This window comes from Buteo buteo, chromosome 16 (assembly GCF_964188355.1).
Source record: "Buteo buteo chromosome 16, bButBut1.hap1.1, whole genome shotgun sequence".
NCBI classification, from domain to species: Eukaryota; Metazoa; Chordata; class Aves; order Accipitriformes; family Accipitridae; genus Buteo; species Buteo buteo.
In genome coordinates, this window is record NC_134186.1 from 28,476,837 (window position 1) to 28,500,527 (window position 23,691).

The window sequence follows — 23,691 nt, forward strand, 5'->3', positions numbered from 1 at the left end:
CGCGCCGAGGGAGAGGCGGCACCGGCGCTGCCCTCTGCCCTCCTCCCCCGGTTGCCGCTACGGCCCCGCTGAAGCGAGAGGGCGAGGGGCACCCCGCCGGGATACCCGCATTTTCGGCGGGGCTGGGTCAGTCCCCGTAGCTCGGAGGGCTGGCCGGCAGCTCAGCCGGCGCCGGTCCGTGCCTACTCAATCATCTCGGGGTTTTAATTTTTAATCTTGCTTCCCCCCTCTCTCCTCCTCCTCCTCAACCGCTAACTCCGCAGCGAGTCGGGGCGAACACCACAGCCGCGGCGAGAAGGCAGAAACTTCTACTGACACACTGATTTCCCAGAGGAACGGAAGGCGTCAGGCTGAAGCCGTGAGGAGATCCACGCGTGGGGTGGGCGCAGGGACCACCGGTCTCAAGGTGAAAGGGGAATCCTGGATGGAGATGTGGGCACGGAGGCAGTGGGGAGCACACGGACAACGCACGGGACTCACTGATCTCACTCACGCGCCGCCGTTTCTCCACATCTTCTCAGACACCACGTACCTGCAAATCCAGGGGGGCAGCTACGGCTCCACAGGTAATCCCCAAAAAACGCACCGCAGTTTGTGATGGAGCGGGCTGAATCTCCGACAGCTCGCTTTGGTAAACACTCATTTCCAACTAGGATCGCCGCCAAGCCACTGAAAGGATCGGGAGTCGTGAGAACCGGAGTTTGAGTCCTTGATGGATGCAACAAAGTTAGGACCAGTAGTCGGTGAAATGTCATCCTAAAAATGCCATGTCTTTGACTTTTTCTATCCCCAAACCCAAATGAGACCAATTTTGAATCAATAATGCCACTTAGTGCAGATTTCAACTTACTCCATGCAAGAATATGGATTTTAGACCACTTGAAGGAGTTGACCCTTAGGCACAATGACACACTGAACTTTAATAACAATGACTCTCACTGTATTTTTTCTGTATAAGCCGTTTCAAAGTAAATAGAACAGAAAATAAATGTAAGTATCTTCAGCAACTCACTTTTGGACTTCCTGAACTGCTTTGTATAGTTACAAAACTTTTTACTACGGTAGCTCTCAATGGGCTCTTTTTAAACAAGAAACGTCCTTGAAGAGGAGAATATTCTTTAATATACACAGAGCAACTACGTTACCTCATAAATATTAATGAACATTAAACTGCGTGCCATGAAAATAATTTTCATGCAAGAGGTCTTATGCACATAGGTGTATTCACTGGCAAAGTTCACACGTAATTCTCCCTACTGGTTGCAAGTCCTTGGTAATAAGTGGAGTTCTTTCCTTTTAGATATAAGGAAGGATTCTGGGAATGCCTAGCTCTCAAAATGTAACATCGTTATAGGAAATTAAAAGCAAACAAAAACAACCCAGAAGGCAAGCAAGCAAACAGAAAGAAGGCTATTTGATTTGAATGGGAATTTCCTACCTCTTCTAAACTGATTTACCCATCCCTACATTTTGCTCTTTAAATTTTAAAGCATCTGAACATTTGTTCTGTCAGTTGAGAAAAAATGGACTTACTTAAACTCATGTTAGATCCCCGGGGGATATCATGGGGAAAATAGGACAGCAGTGCTAAGAAGAAAAACTCCATCTACAGCATGTTTTACAATTAAAAACTTGCAAACAGTGAACAGCAACAACATTAAAAAAAAAAATTGAAAAGTGTTTCATTCCTTTTTATGCTGTAATTCAAAACTCAGTATTGTATCCAATGACCAGTGTACAAATAGTGCAAATGAAAATTACTTACATCAGTGGCAATAGCTGACAGCTGCTCTGCATGAAGTGCATAATTCTGCATCCATATTTTTACTGGGGTCTAATTAACATATACTATCTTCATCACATTTCAAATGAAAAGTCCCGAAGTATGGCCAAATTGAATCTATATATTTCTTTGTCATACCTAAGATACAAGAGAGATTTGGCATCCTTCAAGTATGTTATAAATACTGATGGAGACATCAGGAAAGCACAAATTTACGTCCCCCAATTTTTTAACTGTGATGTCTAAAACTTTACCTTGATGAGTTAAGTCCTGCCAAAGCTTTATCTATAATTAAATACATTTTCAGATTCTACATGTTTAGCATTCTTCCTTTAAAAAAAATTATTATGACCTTCAGTAGCTTCAGCTGAGTAAGAGCTAAGAAAACTGGGATGAAGCAGCTACTCCAACTATAACCAGTTGCCTGAAAAACATAGTTAAGTTGGGATGTGATATTACAAAATTTTGTCTGTTACACTTTATCTTTCCAAAAGCATATGAAAGTAAGTACAGCAAGAGCAAATCTCTGTATTTCATAGAAATTACACAACTTTGCAGCTTTGGGGAACTTTCTTTCATGGCTATGTTTGACTATTAATTATATTAGATGGGAGAGCTAACACTTTGTAGGCTGAGAGGGCTAGGCGGGATGAAACCCATGTTTCTTATTCACAGCAAAAGAAGTTTCAAGGACTTTTTAACCTCTCGTTATTTTAGATTAATGACCTGGTTTCAGTGCATTCTGGCAATTTTGAATGCAAGTTCAGCATTAGACTTTATTATTAGACTTATTACAGCATTTTTGAAACTGCTATCAAACAGAACCTGCATGTAGCTGAATTACAGAAACCAGGGTAGGGCTAAAGCAATAATGTGGCAGACTCCAAACTCAGATTTCTTGTACATGAGGTAAAAAGTGAAATATTTTGTTAGAAAAAAAACCCCTACATATTCCTTGGCATTTTTATAAGTTTCCAGAAAGATCAAGTTGTATAAATCAGCCAGGAATTTTATTTAGAATTTTTTTGCACATTCACTACAACCCATAAAAAGCACTTTCACAGCCAAATTAAATCTTTTAAATAATTTTTAAGAACATTTTTGCTTACAGATAAGAACTCAAGCCCCTCGCTCTCTTAAATTGTCCTGCCCGTAAGACCTTCACCACTGAATTCCCAATCCTTTTCTGTGCTCTGTTCAATACTCTCAAAGTCAGACTTCCTAAGCTCTTTTGGGGTGTGATATTTTGACATCTTTATCCCATTTTTGTACTTTGCTTCCATACCTCTTCAGTAACTATTTTCCCCTTTTTATTCAGAAATGGCTAATCAGCTGGCCTTAATAAGCCAGCTTATTAAGCTTAAGCCAATATAAAGTTAAATTAATGCAGAAATTTCTTTCCTGTGACTGTGAATAGATTTCTCCAGCAGTTCTTTACATCCTTCAAGAATAACAGGAGTCATTAAAAGCACCAGTTAGACACAGATCTGGAAGAGGTGTAAAATACATGAATATCTCATGATGTAAGATCATTGTGCCCTTTAAAATAATAAGCCATTTAAATATAAATACTTTGTGTCAATTTTTATTAGGTACCTTGCACTCCAAGATAAAATACTTTTTTAAATTAATGACTGATAAGGAAATAAATCTGTTCCTTTTCCATTATAGGTAAATTACCATGGAGTCATTTGTTGCAAGTTTCTTGCTATCAAAAAAAAAGAGAGAAAAAATGTCTTCCCTAACTTTGCCTCCTTACCTTGTTCATGTTGAAGAAAATAATTCTTCTATAAATCAGTGTACAGGCAAAAATTATTATTATATAGCAAACATTAAACAATAAATTATCTAATTTTCCTGTATCGAAAGTTGGAGTGCCTTTCTTTTTTCTTCTGATAAATTTGTGGTTTGTAATATGCATGTTCTGATTTCAATGGTTAATTCATTTCCTCCTCAGGTTACATGCATAATGACACAGTTACACAATAGTTTATTTTAAGAACTTGGCTGTACTTGGACTGTCATGACAATTACACATAATCATGACCTTCCAGATCACATCTTCCATTGGTACCTCTACAGTTATCACGTTGGTTGGTTATATTGCTCCACTGGCACTCATTTACCAGAGACAACAAGCAACAGAACTAGAATTGGCTTCGTGATGTGCGTAAACTGCTACAAGAATTTTTACAGGTTAGTATCAAAGACATCTTGCTTAATCTGCTCTGAAACCCCGAAGGAAGGCTGCGTTTTAGTCCAGAGCTGAGGTACGCCCTTCCTCCTCCTCCTCCTCCTCCTCCTCCTCCCCAGAGCTGTGCTCACTCCCGAGCGCGCGTCAGAGCGGCTGCACCACCACACAGCTGTCCCTCCACATCGCCACAGCTTCTTCCAGCTACAAATGTCATTTTTAAACAAAGAATCTCTACACTGTTATTGTTGGGTGTGAGCAGACATTGCACTTGTGCGCCTCTGCTTCACATTGAGCCCGCGTTCGCTGAAAGCCTTTAATCAATTGGATTTACTGTCTGAACTAACTGAAATAAATGAGAATAATAAAATAGAACACAACAAAGAAAAACTGGAATTTAAATACAGTACCTCTAGCTTTCACTGAATGTTCCCCAACTCTTGTGATAAACTATGCTGTTTTATAGAATTCATTAATTTGTACACACATCTATTTTTCAAACTAAGTAATTGCAATCTCTTAACTTTTTTCTTTGTATGAAGTCTCTCCATGCTTTCTGTAATTGCCATCTATATCTGCATTCTTACTATTTTTTTCTTTTTTTTTTTTTTAAGTTGGAGCCACCAGATCTTAGTGTAGAACAAAGAAATGAAGACACACTAGTGTGCTTAGTAGATAGTATGTTAACAGTCCTTTTCTTACGGACTGGATGGATCAGTGTCCTCTTCTGCATCTCTTCTTCCGGTCCTGTTTGGCTTTTTTGGACAACAGATCCATTATCCAGTGTCAAATGTACTACAGATAAGGTAAGACTTGCCGTTATTCTTTACTGTATCTATGTAGTAATAAAACTGAAAATCAGAAGTCACCCATACACTTTCAGAAATAATCAGAGAAGTAGATCATTTACCACACTTTTTGCTAAGGGCAAAGCTGGGTAAGTGCAGATGACTTAAGAAGATTCAGAGGTGTGTGTCAGTCACAAATTCTATGGAAAAACAAGTGTTACTTACCTTGTTCAAATGCATGTGCTGTCTGCACAGATTTTCTCCGTATATAAAAATATGTATAATTTTTAAAAAATTATATTCCTCTCGAAGGAATTTAGCATTTAAGTCTCACGAGATCTATGCCAAAATGAAGCATCTTAGACAAAATATAAATTAGGATCTCAGAGTAAAAAAGCCTGCCCTTATTCACCCACAAAACTGAATAAGGCAGGGATAACAAACTTTCTTTTTACTATCTAGCCAGTATAGCATTACCTTTGATAGGCTCATTTGTCAAATAGCAGGCAATTGCATCTTCATGGCCTGTTAAGGCCAGGATCCTGGAGACAGAGAGGGAAAGTGGCTGTGGGCTGAGAAAGCTCCGGTCCTCCTGCTAGATAGATGCCGGTAGATCCTCTCCCCACGCAACTTCAGCAAAGCCAGGAAGGGTCCTCCAGTTGTGGCTTGAGTCATCATCCCACCCCGCACGATGTGACTTTTGTCACGTCACCCTGTAGTAACAGAAGGTCCTCTCTTTTCCCCATCCCAGAAATATTCAGTGTCAGGGCACGTCCCGTTTGGGATGATAACATATGTCACCTTAAAACAATATGCTATATCAGTGGCCAAATGCTTAAACTGCTATATGAGAGTTTATTAATGTACCTGTATAGAGACATTAAGAATTCTTTTCAGAGAAGAGAGAAATCTTTCATACAGACCTCACAGGAGCAACAACTGAAGTCACAGAATCAGAGAATGGTTTGGGGTGGAAGGGACCTTTAGAGGTCACCTAGTGCAACCCCCCTGCAATGAGCAGGGACATCTTCTCCTAGATCAGGTCACTCAGAGCCCCGTCCGACCCGACCTTGGATGTCTCCAGGGATGGGGCATCCACCACCTCTCTGGGCAACCTGCTCCAGCGTTTCACCACCCTCATTGTAAAACATTTCTTCCTTAAGTCAGTGGTCAATTTATCATGGTAGCTCTCACAGGCAAAACTCCTCCTCTGGATTAGAGTGCAGGGAATCGAGAAAAACAGTGAAATACATACTGGAGGTTATCCCTATTTCCACGCATTAGCATGTCTATCTTTAAGAATTAACATAACAGACATCCAAGGTTAATTATGTTGGTATCCATAATTTCCTCACCCTTAAACCAAACCTTACTGTAGGATATTTGAGATTCAAAGATGTTTGGATTGCCAAATCTGTTCTAAATCAGAGATATCCATGCACAAAGTGAGTTTAGAAAAAAAGCAGGCAAGAACTGTTTGGAGCCTGTGCTCCAAAGTTCATACTGGCATCACAGCTCTCCAAGACCAGACCCACAACACAGGCTTAAAAGAATGCAAAATCTATATCCTGGCTAATCTCAGTGTTGCCTCAGCATATGTGGAAAACCCTAAATATACGTTTAAACTTGGTTTTGGAAGGCGTGCTTGGTGTTTTGTATGTGCTTATGTGCATTTCTGGGTAGGAAATTCACTTTAGTGAAGGCAAGATCAAATCGGGACATTTCATGCACATATATTTCAGTTTGGATATGTACTAATAGTTAAGCAGTCATTACAGCAGTTTCTGAAGATACCAAGGAAAGAATTAAAAAGTGAACTATCATGTTTTAAATGCTTTTAGAGTGATTTCAAGCAACTTCAAATGACAAACATTTCTATCCACTGCACTCCTGTTCTCTTATCAAGCCATAGCTAATCAGCTGTAGGCTGTCCTGCTGCTAACTCAGGCAACAAACCACTCGTGACTTTAGCAGATGTTCTCCTTTTCATGCCAACAGGAATATTTACTAACATTTTTTCATGTTACCGTTTTCTGTCTCAAAATTTATTCCTCAGGATCAGGAATATTTCACATTTAATCACTTAGAGCCATAAATATCCATTTACTAAGGTCAGTGCTTACTTGAAAGTTACACAACAAGATTTTTACAGAGTTTAATTATTCAAACTAAGGATTACATAGACCCCGCGTCTTTAAAAATAAGAGTTTATTGAAGTTTGTTGTTAAAAGACGGAGTTCATCAACACCGGGAAGGCTTTCTGCTGTCAAGCCAAACCTGCACTTTATCTTTATCCAGCTTGTCTCACCCAAATGAGGTGGTTGCTCAAGAAGGGGAAGAGATGCTCGCTGGTAAAGCAGTCTTTTATTATGCAGGTATATAATCTCCAATTTGTAAACAAAGCAAAGCACTACTCTCTTTTATTCAGCATTCACTAAGCAGTACCTCAGGGAGAACTAAGGAACCTTGCATAAAGAAAAGCAGATAAATTATTTTCTTTAGGGTTAACATTTAAATGTCTTTACCAATCACTGACTACTTGTTTTTATTTATGTAGAATTTTCAAAGTTCATAAATATCTTCAATGCATTCTTGTGAAACTTTTCCATGGAAATTTTCCATGTGGATCTGTTAAGGTAAAAATAGAGATTAAGAAACTTTCCCAAAGGCATAAGTTAGTCACAGTGGATAGAGAATTCATGAATCCTGCTTCTTGCTAAATCAAAATTATGTTCCCTCTTATATTAGTCTGAAGTTTCTGGACTATAGTTAATGCTACCAGGTGTTAAGTAAGCTTAGATTTTATTGCTTCTCAGCTTCTTGCAAACTGTAAATCAATTTTAAAAATGGAAATATATGTGAGTACTCTCTGATGGCTGGCACGTTACAGAGACCCAGGGCAAACAAGAAGGAGAGAAATTTTTTTCTCTTTTGATTGTTTTTTGTTGTTGTTGCTTTGCTGGCTAGCCATAATCACTTCTTCCTTTGAATCGACAACACAGACCACAGCAGCTGGTAGCAAGTCACTGAGCAAGAGTGCTGTCTGCTGAGTACAAGAATTAGTAGTTCAGATGAACCCGTTTTACTTCTCATTGCAATGGTGGAGGAATTTGCACATGGTTACACATCTCAGCTGAGGGGGCAAGCAAACTCAAAGTTAAATAGCCATGTATTAAAATAAGCTCATTGGATCTTTATGGCTAATCTCTTTTATTTGATGTTAGGAAAGACTGGATGCGAGTACATAACCATTACTGGGCAGCAGTTTCCTAAAATTTGCTGACTTGGTCACTTTGATTATCTGACTGTATCTTGAGTGAATCATTGATACGGCTAACCTATAAGAAGCTGAGAAAATAAGCAAGAGCTGTTTTTTGAGCCAGGTCTGGACCATTACAACACATGAGCACAGAGTCCATTAGGACAAATCTTAAAGTCTTTAAAAAATATTATTTCCCTTAAATACATGTTCTGGTAAGATTATCCAATAACATGACAGTATTGACAAGAAATCATTTTCCTCGCAGACAATATAATAAAATAAATACAAAATAAAAACATAGCCATCCTGTGTAACAGATTTATAAATACCTTGTGACACAGAAAAATTATAATCACTTTGACATGAACAATTTTGTTTGTTTTATCACTGTACGGTAATTCTAGCAAGGGGAGTTCATACACGTGAATTGCAAAACCCAAATCAGCTGTTCATTTGCTACAATTTACTCTTCAGATCTACATACTGTTTCGCTCCTAAGAATAAATGCAAAACACTGCTGCATTCAACGGTTGGGGATAAAAACACCCCACCCGTAGCGTAACATCTCTCGGAAGGCAAACAAGGCAATCATTTCCAAGCCTTGAAATTTTTAGAAACTCGGGATATACCATTGGTACCTCAGGCTGTTATCCTGCTGCAAGTTTATGTAAATTCTACTGAAATCAAGGGGATTCTCTGTATAAAGACACCATTGGTATTGTGACCTGATTTTCAAAGACAGTGAGCACCCAGTCCTCCCTTTGACTTCACAAACAGCTGTAGATGTTCATCATGTCAGATATTCAAGCCATTAGCCTTTCAACATTCTAATATTTAAGATCGTTTAGATAGATTTACCCAGAGGAAATTACTGTAGCTATTAATTTATGTTCATTTCCCCACATGTAGAGGGAACATATGAAAGTCAAGTCATTTTTGCTGCTGACAAGAAAAGTTCTACTTTCAAAGATCAAGTACTTTGTGGTTTTGCTGGCCCGAGCACTTCATGCCTTGTCAGCTCTCTGTCCTCACTGGAAGACCACCAGTTAATGGATTTAACCTTTATATCAGTGAAAAATAACAGATCAGCATGTCAAAGATAAGTTACACTAAAGTCACGTATGTCCTTTTTCTCCTTCGCTTATTTTTATAGTCATTACATTAATTTCCTTCACCATTGCTTTACTTAGTTTCATAGAAAGTACAGTTATTCAAGCAAGTAAAAGGCAGTTAAAAAGAGCAAAGTTGCAGCTGTTCACAAAGCTCACTACTCTTTGAAATTCAGCTCCCACATGTGCCAACTTCAAAATGTCACTAACCATCTCCTGGAGACACCTTGACAACCTCTTCCAGTTCTTGACTTGAGCAACACTTTAAGACAACTGAACGTGTAATAACTTTTTTTCCAAGGTAACGTAATGTAAAGAAAGAGAAAAATCACTTGGTGTCCAAATAAATCTCTGTGTTTGAAACAACAAAACCCCAAAAGATTACTATTTCCCTGGTGTTTTATGCATTTCCTGCAAATACAGTTACTGGTACATAACATGAACAGTCATACAAATACTGGTAGATAATATGGAGGTGTCAGAAGAAAACCAGAGGTCTACATTGCAAAACTCCAGGAGTGCGTACAGCAGTTACACAATTTCAGCTTGGTTCACGTCTCCAGGAAAACAACCAAGACAACACAGCAGAAAAACAAAATCCAAATTGTAGACAGTGAGAAACTAGAAGATTTAGGAATTCAAGAAGTCAAAACAAGAAACTTTCTTTTCCGTGACAGATCCTAGGACCATCTCAAGTGGATTAAAATGAGAAATCTTCTGAAATACATGCCAGGCCAACTTTGTCAATGATTTCTATAGATTCAACAGTAGAAATACTGAAGTGGAATTAATTATTTTATTTATTATTTACAAGAGCATTTCACTTGGAACAAATTTTCAGGCCCCATACAGCGTGCTGCTTCTGCTGCTTCTGCTAATATCAGCTGTGTTTCAGAGCCATGAAATGGGAACCCAGGCATCACAGGCTCCAGCATCTGTCTGTGAATGTGACAAACAATTCTCCAAGTTTAACAGAAGTTGAGGGCATCGGTCAGAGCAAGCAAAAGTTTGATGCCGCGACCGGCTGTAGTGTGGATTTGTATGAAGTTCAGTGGCTCCTGCATGGACCCAATGGTTTTGTTTGGTTCTGTATACAGAATATTTCTTTTTCAGTTCAGAGTAAAAGTCCAGGTACTGTAAAGCAATAACAAGGATGCTAACCAAATATATTTTAAAAACTGATCACAATATTTACTGAGGCATCCTCCCAAGGCTCTTCCTAGGATACCTTTGGCTGCAGTTTATTCTGCAGGGTATTATATGTGAATCAATCCTTGGAGCCAGCACAAAGTTCTAGTGTTTTTGAGTATAATGATTCACAGCAACAGTTTTGAATGCAACACTACATCCTAAATCTATTCACTGTTTATAGAAAGAGCTGGATTTTGGTAAAGAGAAGGCAGAAGCCTGAAAGAAGTCACAGTTTCTGTAGGACTTGTTAAAAGTAACATTTCCAAAACAGGGAATGGATTCTTTTCTGCTAGATTTCTCAGCTCTTACAGCTCTTTTCTCTTTCCCTATCCATATTTCCAAGTCAGAGCAGTTATCTGAAACACAGCCCAGCAGGTGATCTATACAGGCAGTCTTATATTTCTATACATACATGCATTAGATAGTATATTGGTTTCTGTGAAGTCCATGAAAGTTTTGCCAGATTTCAGTAAAATGACATTATTGTTCATCTCTTCGAAAATTAACATTAAAACCAAACTCAAAGTACTTCATCTTTTTACAGTTATAAGCAAAAATGAAACTTTACTAAGATAAACTATGGTATGCAAAATGCCAACACTAGGTACTTGTTTTCAGGGGAAAAAAGTCATAGAGGAGGCTGGAAGGACAGACGATGCTAAAATTAAGGTTATTATGGGGACTGCTATAGCTCTTATTCCATAATAAAGTGACTTAATGGAGCTGTATAAAAATATTTACAGTAGGGCAAAATATAAATCAACTGACCTCTTAATGTTTATTTTACAGTTCTAAAGAGTGATTTAATACTATCAGAACTTTATTTAAAAAAAAAAACAATGAACAGCTTGGTCCTAACTTTCTCAAAACTTTTTCAATGATGACTGATAGACATTTGGATACATTTGGATATTTAGATATGTTTAGATATTTCTTGGGTATAGACTCTTCCAGCATAATCCAGGATATTTTAACAAACTTGCTGATGGTCATAAAGCTTATAAAAATAAATAACCAAAAATGCAAAAAACTTCAAAATCATGGCTCACAACCCATTTTAGTAGATGATGTGCCTTGAACAGGGTCTTTTCCTTGGATGCCATCTGACAGAAGATAACAAGGCAGGCTGCCAGTGACCGCATTTTCTGTACCACACTTCATTATTGTTTGACAAGTATGAATTAGGGGTAGTGCCTGGAGTCTGGGACTCTGTTAGAGCTATCAGAAAATGCCCATAAAAGGAGAGAATGTTTTGAAGAGCGAGAAGTTATCGAGAAAAAAAAACCAACAAGTATTTTCCACCAATGAATTGGCCAGTGTAAGATGAACCTGAAATTACCAAAACATCAGAACACCAGTTCAGCACTACACATATTCAAAGTATCGTGCAACAGCTTGGAATTAGTACAAGAAAAATGGGCATGCTATTATTTTATGGATTACTTTTTTACTCAGTTTTGTCACAGAAGAAGATGATCATGATCAACCACTGCAAAGTCTGAGTTTTCCCTAGAATTCAGCACTGACATGCAGAAAAACATTATGTTTTAGCAGTTTCCCTTTGCAGCTCTTCAGTTTAATATTATGGAAATGTGAAAGCTATAAATGTTTTTGGAACACGTTCACAGAGTATTTCCCTGCCTTCTCAGGATTACTCGTTGATTATAGAAAATGATTCATTCTACATCTCAGCTGAAGTTAAATAAAAAAAAAGCAAAACATGGCTTTGGAAAGCTAATTTGAAGAATATGTCCTTTTTGACATATATTTTAAACAAGCTCTCAATTAGAACGGCCCATTACACAGCAAGGCTTTTTCATTTTCACCCTCAGTCAGTCATAATGAGCCACACTGGTGTCTGCCATGGTCCTCTGTGCACACACTCCCTATCATCGTGCTCACCAGCCTATTTCAGTCATGTAACAGTCAAGCAAGAACACGGGCAGTCAGTAACACTTAGGAATAATGGGCCAGGTTCATCACTGAAGTCAGTGGGAGGGCGTTTGGCCCATTAACTCAGAAATATAGGAAGTTTCATTATGGAGTAACCACTTTGCAGAACCAGACTATCTTGGCTCGTGCTCTTTCCTCAAGGCCCGTACGTAGCGCTCATTAATATCAGATGGAAATCTCCAACCAAAAAGGAAATATTCCCCTCATGAGAATGGAACAGACATTGTTACTGAAAAGCCCAGCTTATCTGCGTTTGGCTGCGCTCTGAAAATCCCATCCCACTTACCGTATAAGCCGCAAGCAAATTGCTGCCTCCTCCTGCATTACAATTTCCAGATGAGAAACACGGAGATTATCATTTTAGCTCCCATGATTGAGATGGATGCGTGGTGCTCACTGTAGTGGGGATCTCAACTTCTCTAAAATTTAGCACTTTACCCAACGCATCCCTTTATCAGCTTGATTCTTAGTTCATTTAGAGCCTGCTGCAGCAATCTATCCCTATTCAGCAGAGCATTTATGCATATACCTAATAACAACTGCATTTAAGCAAATTCGTGAAGATAAACATGTCTTTAAATGCTTTACTCAACAGAGAAGAAGTCTAAGCTGTGTCTAAAATAACCAACTGGACTGGGATCTTGCTTTTAAAGTATTTCCAGACGTTGAAAGTAAAATTACAATAAGCACATAAAGAATTTTTTTCAGTGTGCATTTTTCTAACTAGGCTCTGGTGAAAACAGTATTTCTGAGTGGAAAAAGATGGCTTTTCCTTAGTTAAAGAAATTGTATTCTTCAGTTGATGCAAAGCACCCCTCCTTCATAAAACATTTTTTCCATCACGATATTTTTAGTTCTAGATTTTTCATTTTAAACAGTTGATGGAAAATGCTAATATTAATTAGTACTTAAATGCTCATTAGTATTTAATTGAATTGTAACTACTAGGATGTTAGAGACAAAGTAAATGATTACAGTGTTTGTTTCAGGATTAGGGAAAGGCCTCAAGTTTAGTTTAGTTTTTAATTTTCCATAGCAGATTACTGTAATGATAGGAAATACATTCCTTCAGTCAGAAGGCTGTCTGAGGACAAACTGATCCTCACCTAATTTAGAGGACGTCGTCATCCTCAGCTAATTTAGAGCAACATAATATTTATAGCTTCCTATGGGAATTGATTTACATAACATAAATCCTTTGAGTCAATGGTGCAGCCGATTCTTTGCAGTTTTTTGTTAGTCTGTTTTACCAAAAATCCTTTTTTTTTTTTGAGTCAGAAGGCAGCTTGCGCTTAATTATTGTATGTTTTACATGATTGCACACTCCTCCACTTCTGACTCTTCCCTAATTCAAAATGGTTATCGTTTCCTATTACTTTCAAAGGCAATAAACTGACCCTAACTTCAGGGAGGACAGGAGTCAATTTGTGCTTCAGGAAACAGAGCAATGTCAGTTGGAAGAAGATTTCTAGGCACCAAAAGCCTACCAGTCTTCGAGAAATATGGGGAACTGGAAGATTACCTACTATCAAAATATGTCTACACTTAATAGCAACATACTGAATTTTCTAATCTGAGAGGTCCATTTTGGTCCAACATCTACTTACAGAAAAAAACATGCACAAAGGATAGGCAGGCTCCAACATTTTGCAATTCATTTTACAACTCCTTTAAAAAAAAATGTCAGTTCTCCTTAGCAATGTTTCTAATAAAAGAAAAAAACCAAACACACACAACCAACATGTTCACAGGGATTAAACTTTTTGCTTTTCTACCAGTCATACACAATGGCTATGACATGTAACTAGCGTAACTTCCTTTAAATCATTTTAGACCGTCTATGAGCTTGTCACTGAGCATTTTCAGAACATAATTTTACATTTCTGAAAATCCCATTGTCCTGGAAATTAGATGGAGTGAATCAGTGGCGGAACGCACCCAGTGGAGTTAGACCTGGGAAACTCTAGCCTTTGACTTCAGTGAATTACATCAAAAATATTGTACCTTGAGTTCCTGCTTGATTAGAGGATATGAATGGGAAACATACTGTATTAACATACATAACCTCCTGTTTGGCAATATTGTTTGATTTACAACACTTACGATCTGCTTAGTGCCATCACATAAATACATAATTGTACTGGTATTTTTTTTTCTTCGAGACATTTGCCAAAACTGAAGAACCCCCTGCTTGACTTCACAGGGAATGTGGTCTGAAAGCAGAAAGGAAGCATGAAAGAGGAAAACAATGTAGTTTTACTCTAGTGGTTGTTCCTGCTATAAAACATACATAAACCTCTTGCAATCTCATACAGTTTTTATCACTCTCAAAGAAAAAAAATAGTTCTCTTATACATATTTGCTATACTAGAACTGACAACGGATGGAGCAGACTGGTTTCTTTCCCTTTAGTAACGCACTTGGTCACCTAAGAAACCCCAGCTAAGGAAGAAAATGGTCCTGACTTGGCCATGAGATCATTTTACATCGTGCTGCTTGAGATCAATGTCTTTACTTGGGGGGTCACAAATTGCATAAGCCGTATCAGTGTTGGGTGTTCTTCAGATTTTAACAACTTTGCTATCCTCTCGGCCCTTGGAATTTCACCGGCAATCATGTACTACTTACAGTAATATTCTGTCTTTTTCACTCTGCAACTCCAATAGCTCAGCTAAATTTTGGGGTGCCTCAGCCCCCTGCTAGACCTGTTGTAGCAAGACAGCCTCCCTGGGGTGCAGAGAAGACCGCGAGCCCCATAGATGGATCTCCCTGGTGTGTGGTGAGGACAGGACAGGACAAACACCAGCCAGGGTGGCTTTACATCACCCCTGCTCTGCTCCCCAGAGACCAAGGAGACACGGGTGGATCAGTACAATGCAGAGCAACCTACAGCACCTAAAAATGTATGCACTTTATAAATTGCCCTCTGCTGTGAACTCTTCATCTAAATTGCCGGTGCTTTGAGGTCATTCTGTCTGCATAATACTTGGCTGCCTTATTATTTGCTGATGGGATGGGGAAAATGGGACTGGATTTTCCCGGCACTCACTGGTACAAATGCAGGAGGCAGACAGATAAGCAGTCACCAGCAAATTGTGATTTCCAGTGCCATTTCACGTTCTGAGTCCATACATTTCTCTTTATCAGCTCATCCAAGCTGTAACTGTAGCCTTGTCCCTAACTGGGGACCAACAAATAAGCTGTCACCCTCATCAGGTTTTCCCTCCCTGGGCATGAAACCCAACGTAGTGGTAATAAGACGTCTATTACAAGGAGCAGTCTGATAGCTGGGAAAAACAAAATGAAGCCCCAAAACAGCTACTGAAATAAAAAGTTGCCATGAATCCTCAATATTAAAGAAAAAAAAAATAAATAGCCCCCACCTCTGCAAAGCCAGCACTAGACACATACACATAGACATATGGAGCCCAAGCTGCTTTTTTAATTATTTTTCTTACCTTGCCTTGGGAGTCCTAAAGTGGGTAGAAATTCTCTGCCAGATTCTCCATAGGGCATTGATCTTCTTCTGTTTTTCCCTTTCTCCTAGGCATTCATCAGCTACCTTCTTGCATGATGTTATGAATTTCTTCACCGGAGGGGTTGTCAGGCATTGGAACAGGCTGCCCGGGGAAGTGATTGAGTCACCATCCCTGGAAGTATTTAAAAGACATGTAGATGTGGTGCTTAGGGACATGGTTTAGTGGTGGACTTGGCAGTGTTAGGTTTACGGTTGGATTCAATGATCTTTAGGGTCTTTCCCAACCAAAATGATTCTATGAATTACGAGCTTAAAGGCAAGCGAGATACTGCAAACTTATCAACCATATTCGTGTGATTTACAAATTTGCTTTCCAAGTTCAACACTCCATTATCCTTCTGGGGAATTTTATTTCTAACTGGGTATCAAACTATGTCATGATCACAGCTGAAAAGCAGTGCTTCAGTAAGATTTTCCTGAATATTTAATAATAAGGGCCATGCCATTACCAGTAAGTACTGCAACGAGCTGCCTTCAGAAGCAATAGGACTGAGATACCAGCACAACCAATTTTCTGAGCAGCTTTTAAAGTAAAATAGTTCACAGCCATGTGTGCATAAAACAGTATGTTTCATAAGAGTTAGGCATAAAGTATAGAAAAATCTATCCTGAATAATCTTACTTATTTTCAAATTAAGACAGGCTAGCCACAGTCATGTCATTTATTGAGTGTGTTTTCAAGAAAGATCTGAGCAATCAACTTTTCATAAACCAATGTTCATGAAAAAAAATAATTTAAAAGTCAAATGTATGAATATTGTTTTAAAAAAAATGGAAAATGTGTCGATGCAAGTATTTGAACAAAGAATTCCGCTGTTTTTCTCCAATCAAGAAGCAGGCATTACATACAATGTATCTGGCCAAATGCATTCAAATAATAGCTCAAACTTTGAATATTCATGGCTAGTCATAACATGAATAATCCTAATGTTGAAAAAAAAAATGAGAGAATCTACTTCAGAGCAGTTCTGTAAATTAAAAGAGCAAGAAAATTCACTGAGGAGAAATTATATGCCCTGCTATAACTCAGAACTTCCAGAGTTACAGTTTTCCATACTGTAGCATTAGTCTGATTTGGTATTTGCAATAAAATTTAACAACTAACTGCCCTTTTCCTTACTTCAGGTTTTCAAGCAAGTAAAATTTCCTTCTTTCCCTGTCCTCTCCCCTAGGGATCACTACCTTAATTAAAACTAACTTACAGTATCTTTATAGTATAAGGATACTTATATGTAAGTATATAAAAGTATACATTTATACTGTAAGTACCCTATACACAGCTTTCAAAAGCCTTCCATTCTTTAGGGATTGCCTAAAATTGAGCACAGATTCACAGGGATCCTGTTCTTCATTACAGAACTATAAAAAATAATTTAAAAATACTGTCTTCTGTATTTTCATGGCTTTCCTTTATGATAGTCTTTCCATTACGTTCCTTCAGAATCAACTATTGCATCTCTATAGTAGACCAGCAAAAATTTGTCAATATTCCATATGGAATTCAATAAAATTAAGATGGAGTTATGAGAAAATACTGTCTTTCTATTTAAAGACAAAACTAGGTAGTTACCTACTCCAGGAAGGACAATTATACAAACAACATATATTCTGAAACTAGAACAAAGAGTCTATCACCTTATGGAGCCAAGGAAGCATATACTGGATATGAAATAAAAAGATTGGGAATGGAGGGCATTTACAAAGAAACATTCTCGTTTAACAAAAGCAATGCAGCACAACCAGAAGGGATCTAGGAGCTATATAAAAGATAATTTATAAGACGGCATCCTTGGGGAGTACATCTATTTGAATAGTGAGTGGGTCACAGGGGAGAGAATGAAATCTCCTGACAAGCATCATTTAGAGAGACAAACGTAGATGTCAGGTGTCTCTGCGTTAGAGGTTCTGATTTTGATAGGCTCAGAAAAGACAATTCTTTGAAAGTATGTGATTTTGCTCGATTACTTAACCAACCTAAAAAATAGATATCTACTTTAATTTTGAGTTTCAGACTAGAAACGTTCTTTTTTTTGGTCTGATTGCATTTTTTCACTCTTTCCTTAATTGTTTTTTGTGTTGTTACCCCTTGCAGATAGTTGTGAACAGCTTGAAAATGTTCTTTAACTTATTCCAGGGATATAGAAGACAAAACTAATTTAGCCATTGGAAAAAAAAAAAAATCACTGTTGCTTTTGAGATTGAGCCTAAGGATTTTAACTGACTGACTTCCCCTTGAAATCTCCAGTTGTAAGGGAGGTGGTGAAGAAATGCAATCTGGACCCAACTTTACTCACGAGTCTTAGTCAAGAAGAGGCACCCAATTCATCCAGACGTGCACGGCATTCACCCTTGTGGGCCCATAAATTTCCAAGGAGCACAAGAACAAAGGAGAGTTCATGTTACCACTTGCATCTTTGCTTTTCTGTGCTATTTTAAGATCGTTGTCTTTGTGAATTTTCTGCAAAGCGTGATGCACACCTGCAGAGTAGAGAACAAGATAACGCTAAGCATGCACATACTGTTAGAGAGTCTGTCTTGATTTGCAAAATCCAAGACATTTGTACACTACAAAGAAACTATGCTGAGCCCACTGTGCCATGCTCAGGGTATTTAATGTCATTTTGCATTCATTGGCTTCTCGCTGTTCAACTCCCATACTATTTCCCTGCTTGAGTTTGTGACCAAGCAAAAATATCTGCATCAACAGGGAGCTAAATCAACCATATATTGCTGTGTTAAAGCCAGTGAAGTTTCTTGCTTGCACTCTTTTAAGGATCTGTCTAAAATCAGATTTTAAAGACACTTTGCAGTTGATATTAAAAATCATGCTATAGGTCACAAACTGAAAAACATTTTGAAAATCCAACAATGAGTATTTCTGTATCTCATCAGATGTTTATCTATCTGCCGTACTTGCCCAAGTAAAATATGACAATGTTCATACAAGTAAAAATATTCCGTGGCTCATTTTAGCCAATTTAATCTAGCTTTCTTGAAAATTTTCCCTAGTTACACATAATCCTTTATAAATCATGTTGGTAACATCTTGAAAACCTATTTTATCCCAAGTGGCAGATATAGCTTTTAACTGAGATAATTTATGGAGATGGTCAACGCTGGGTCTCAAATAATAAGGCAGCAGTAAAGCAGGTCATTTTTATCTTAATCCCACAGGAAAAGGCAGATGAGTTGAGTTTTTCTTTGGAGGTCTTTACACAAAATCCCAGAGGAATAAGGGTGCAATTGTTCATGGTAAGAAAGGTAAATGAAGCATAATTGAATTTTTATTTGCTCTGGCATGCATTTTGTATAGGTGACAGGTCCTTGAAGGGTCTGGTTCATACCAGCTGCAGTTTTTAGAGTCAGTGTTCCTAGCCTAGTAGGAATGGGACACACATCTACCCTCCTTCATCACCGGGGTTACTTAACTTCCAGTTATAAAGCCTCATCTTAGTTATAATCTCTGTCTCCGAGTTTTCCTTCTTCATTAGGACAGAATACTCCACATTTCACGGTAGGCAGTATCCATCCCATTCATTTACTGAGTGTTTGTATAATAAATTGAACATCAAATTCATACTACAGCCTAGGAACAAAGGAGGCTTTGTTTCCATGCGGGGCTTGTCTTAATCAACTAGACAGCACGAAGCAACCATTTACTTCTAACTTCTATGTCTATAAGGTAAATAGCTGCATTTACTGTTAAAGATATCGATAAAGTGCCTTACTACTTTAAAAAATTACAGTTGAAAAGGTTAGGAATTTTTCCCTGCTGTAAAATTTTTACTTGCTATCATGAAGAAATTTTTAAAGCAGCCAACAAGAATGTTCTAATTCTTTTGTCCCCATTTCTCAAAATATCAAAATGATGTTATGTGCCTTGTTGTCCCAGATTGTCTGTCGGTAGATTGCAGGGCATAATAGATCATTTTATGGTAACCCAGAAATAAGGAGCTACGTGCTATCCTTAATTGTAATACCCATGCTACTGGTATCAGCTGGGTCATAGTACTGTGGCAGAACATAGACTTCGGGTTGGATTAGCTCTGTAAGAAAATATGTAAAATATTTGCTGCACCTTTGAAATTCATAGTGCCCCAAGAGTGCTAAATATCAACCATCAGCACTAAAGTGAATTTATGTGCACTGGTACAGAAATCTCTAGAACGGCTGTAACAGATTGGATTTCCTCAGGGTCTGATAACAGCCAAAGCCCATGCACAAGTACATCATTATATATTATCTGTGTTCATGACAGTGTTCACTGTAGTTACCACTTCTGCCTTAATGTTATAATTTTAAATTAGGCTATAGCCTTTTCACTATTTCAAGTGTCTATCTTCTTTATACGACAGCACAGTTTCCAACAACCTGCAGTTACTTAAATGCTATATATAATATATATATTTTTTATATATATATATATACACATACATATTTATATATACAGCTGAGCAGGCAGCTGTGGGAGCCTTCCCTTCAGAAAGCTGCTTAGACATTAATATGAAATGTAAGATTCCACATTTCACGTTCAGAATGATTACCAGATCTCACAGTGTTCCCAGAGAACAACAAAACCTCTGTGCTTCTTAGAAAACAAATTTGCTGCCCGTCCAATGGGTGACAGCTAATACAGGTACTCGACTCTACCTCTGACAGCTGCTAAATAGAAACAAGCCATCACCTGGCTGGTCCTTACAGAAGCAGACATCCTATTCATAACGATAGTGCCATTGATAACGGGTGCTTGGGCAACGTATGGAAATGGTATATTTGCCCACAAATAGAATTATCCAAAGGTGTCAATAATTAGGAGAGCCCTTACGCTCTCCTATATATTGCATCCCTTTGAAAACAAACAAGAAAAAGCTTTGTACTGCCAGGTTAGATCCCTGGAACGCTTTACAACGTTAAATAATTAAGGTTCTCCACTTTCACGTCCTTGGCGAGAGCAGTTGTATACGGATATCGGTGCTTCATTGCACTGTGAAACTCGAATAGTGGAAACCGCGTCGCTCTGAGGCCGGGTTCAGACGGCCACCCATTGCCAGGCAAGAACTGAGCGAAGGTGGGCAATCTGACCCAAAACGAAAGCCTGCTCAGCTAGGCACAACTCCCTCATACAAATCATGACTTCGGAAGAACATGAAGCCTGGTGACCCAGCATTTCTGATAACCAAAGATGATTGAGACTTAAAGCTGAGTTTCCCCCAGGCAGAAGAGCACCAGAAGTAGGATAAAGCCACAGGCTTTGAGACAAACCATAATGCAGTTATTTCCTACAAAACTTTGAATCAATCTGCTGCAGATGCCTACCTCTGCTAAGTTTGTGACACCTGCAGAGCATGGCCGCAAGTTATGTGCTTTTAGGCTTCTAAAGGGGACAAAAACTAAAGTTAAAGTGTCTTAAACATCTTAAAAGTGCCAACAGGATCCCTACATTACCCACCCTTCCCCAAAACAAACACACAAACAAGGATCAATAAACAGTCTCTTTTTTAGAGCAGACTAAGTCATTCCAAAGTATTTTTCAACCAAATTACTAACTGTGTTTTTAAAGATTTCAAAGTGTCCAGTTAATTATTCCCTAGCTATGGCTCTATCTCCTATTATCCCTTCTCCCCTTAAGTATTATTCCAAGTGAGACATCCTTCCATTCAGCTGCAGAGTTTTATAAGTGCTGGCATGTGACTCTGGAGATCCCTTTCCCATCTGTTCAAAGCATTTTTATGCTCCTGGGCTGAAAGCGTAGTTGTTCTACTCTGATTTCTTCAAATACTCGTTTGAATGCTTGAATTTACTCCTGAGGAGGCTTGGTGGTTTCAATGTTACTTATTATGCAGACACAGAAGCGTTTGCATATCTGTATCTTCTATATTCCCTATTTATGTAAAGGAGATATCACTTTTCTCACTGCCTAAGTATGGGAAAACAAATTCACACATGACAGCGAGTTGCTCAAGTACCCCAATGATGGTACAAGTGCTGTAGCCAGCTTGATTCTCTGCTATTATTAACGTGCCAAATGAACAGTTTATCAGAGATGATCTCATACAGTCAAAAATATGGAAATTAGCTACCGCCGGTGGCTTTAAACTGAAACACGAACATAATGCACAGGAATGCATCATTCTTAAAAGTGCCTCTCTATGGCTGGGAGAGACAACAGAGAAGAGGATGCAAATGGGTTTAAATGACTGCATCTGAAGCCATTGTTGCTTTGATCTGCTTGAAACAACCTGGTATTTTAAAGATCATTCACATATTAAGTGGCAGGTGTGCGTTTCTGCTTCTTATTAGAAAAACCCCCAGCTGCTTTCTGTGAATTTAGCTTTGGGAGCCGGAGCGTTCCAGTTTCAATCTGCATTCTGGGACAGGTAGCACAGACCAATTAATCACGAAAACTCCCTCAGATGGTCTCACCTTCTTTTGTCTTTGAACAGCACGATACAAAATAAAAATGGGTCATCAACGCATGAGCAAGAAGGCTATGATATCCTATCCTTGAAGAGGCGTTATATGTGCAGCACAGACATGAGATGCAGAGAAAAGCAATCATCTACTCAATGCAAAAGCGTATCATCTGTGGGTGGGTATTGTTTGTTTGGTTTTACAGGCAGCACTAGAATACTTTTTTTATAGCAAGGATCTTGATAGCTCTCAACTCTGTAAATCCTGGGTGAAACAAAAGAGCCGGAACATGTAACGCTGAGGAACCGATTAACTCACTGCTCGCCAAAGATGCCCACTGACAGCAGGACCCATGAGAAATAAGGCAATTTTGGCAATAAAGGTGAGGGCCAAATGGCTGCAACACAGGATGTGCTTACAGGCTAGGAGCAACAGGTAGAAAAGAGAAGTATGTTTACAGAGAAACAAAAAATAGCCGGAAAAATGGGTAATAAAAAAAAAAAAGAGGTAGAAATGGAAGAAAGTTGTCATAAGAGGTCTACAGTCTCATTATCCTTCACTTGGTTTTCATGCAGAGAGTCAGGAGGGACCGTACACAAAATCAAAGGGGGAAGAGAGGCACATAAATGACAATTCAAATCTCTGACTCGGCAGAAATCAGCCAAATGCTACTGTATAGCTTTAATAGCAATAACAGATTCCTTGGGATTGACGGAATAGGCAGAAGTAGTAAGATGAAGTCCATGTTAGGTTTATTACAGATACCGAGAAAAAAAAAGAAGGAAAAAAAAAAAACAGAACTAGAAGGCTCTACAAGCATGATCTGAATAATAAGAATAGCAGAAAATAGTTGGCATGGAACATTTAGCAAATTATACCTAAATTGCAGACAGTCAGCATGCATTTACCCATAGAGAGCTTGCTTAACAAATCTCGTGCTGCCTCATTGAAGAAGCAGCAATAACAGAAAAGATTTTACAGGGAGAGAATCTGTGGGTATAATTACATGGCCTGCAGGAAACACTTTTGATAGAATAACCAGCTGGAAGTTAAACATGAATAGGGGAGCAACCACAACAATCAAACTTCAGTCAATGCAATGTTACGGTGGAAGAGAAACAGTAAAGAACAGGAATAAATTAAGAGATCTTACGTTACAGAACACCAAGGGAGGGTCTTGAATGACAAGGCATATTCTGCACTATTCCCAGGAAAACACTTGGGACTGTGTGTGGGCAAGAATCCCAAGAGAGGTGATGTTTTGTGTTTAACCAGGAATAAGCCATACCCTCTTCCTCAAATACTTAGAAGAAAAAAAAAAAATACTGAAGTTTTGAGCGTACGAGGTTTAGAGTCTTCAATTTTAAGGCTGAAAGACTGTGATGAATTATTCTGACTTCATATAGAATGCAGTGCCAGAGCATCTCGCCCAGCAATTTCTAGCTGGACAACCATATATCTAGGA

At 38.5% G+C, this 23,691-nt stretch overlaps 1 long non-coding RNA gene across 3 annotated transcripts in view; it reads left to right on the plus strand.

Annotated features, from left to right (window-relative positions):
- Positions 1–3,841: 3,841 nt before the first annotated feature.
- LOC142040409 (uncharacterized) overlaps positions 3,842–23,691 on the plus strand; it is a 29,734-nt gene continuing 9,884 nt past the window's right edge. For all 3 annotated transcript variants that reach the window (XR_012653208.1, XR_012653209.1, XR_012653210.1), the window contains exons 1-3: positions 3,842–3,979; positions 4,589–4,780; positions 22,259–22,404. This is a non-coding gene — a long non-coding RNA (uncharacterized LOC142040409). The remainder of the gene's footprint in view (positions 3,980–4,588; positions 4,781–22,258; positions 22,405–23,691) is intronic.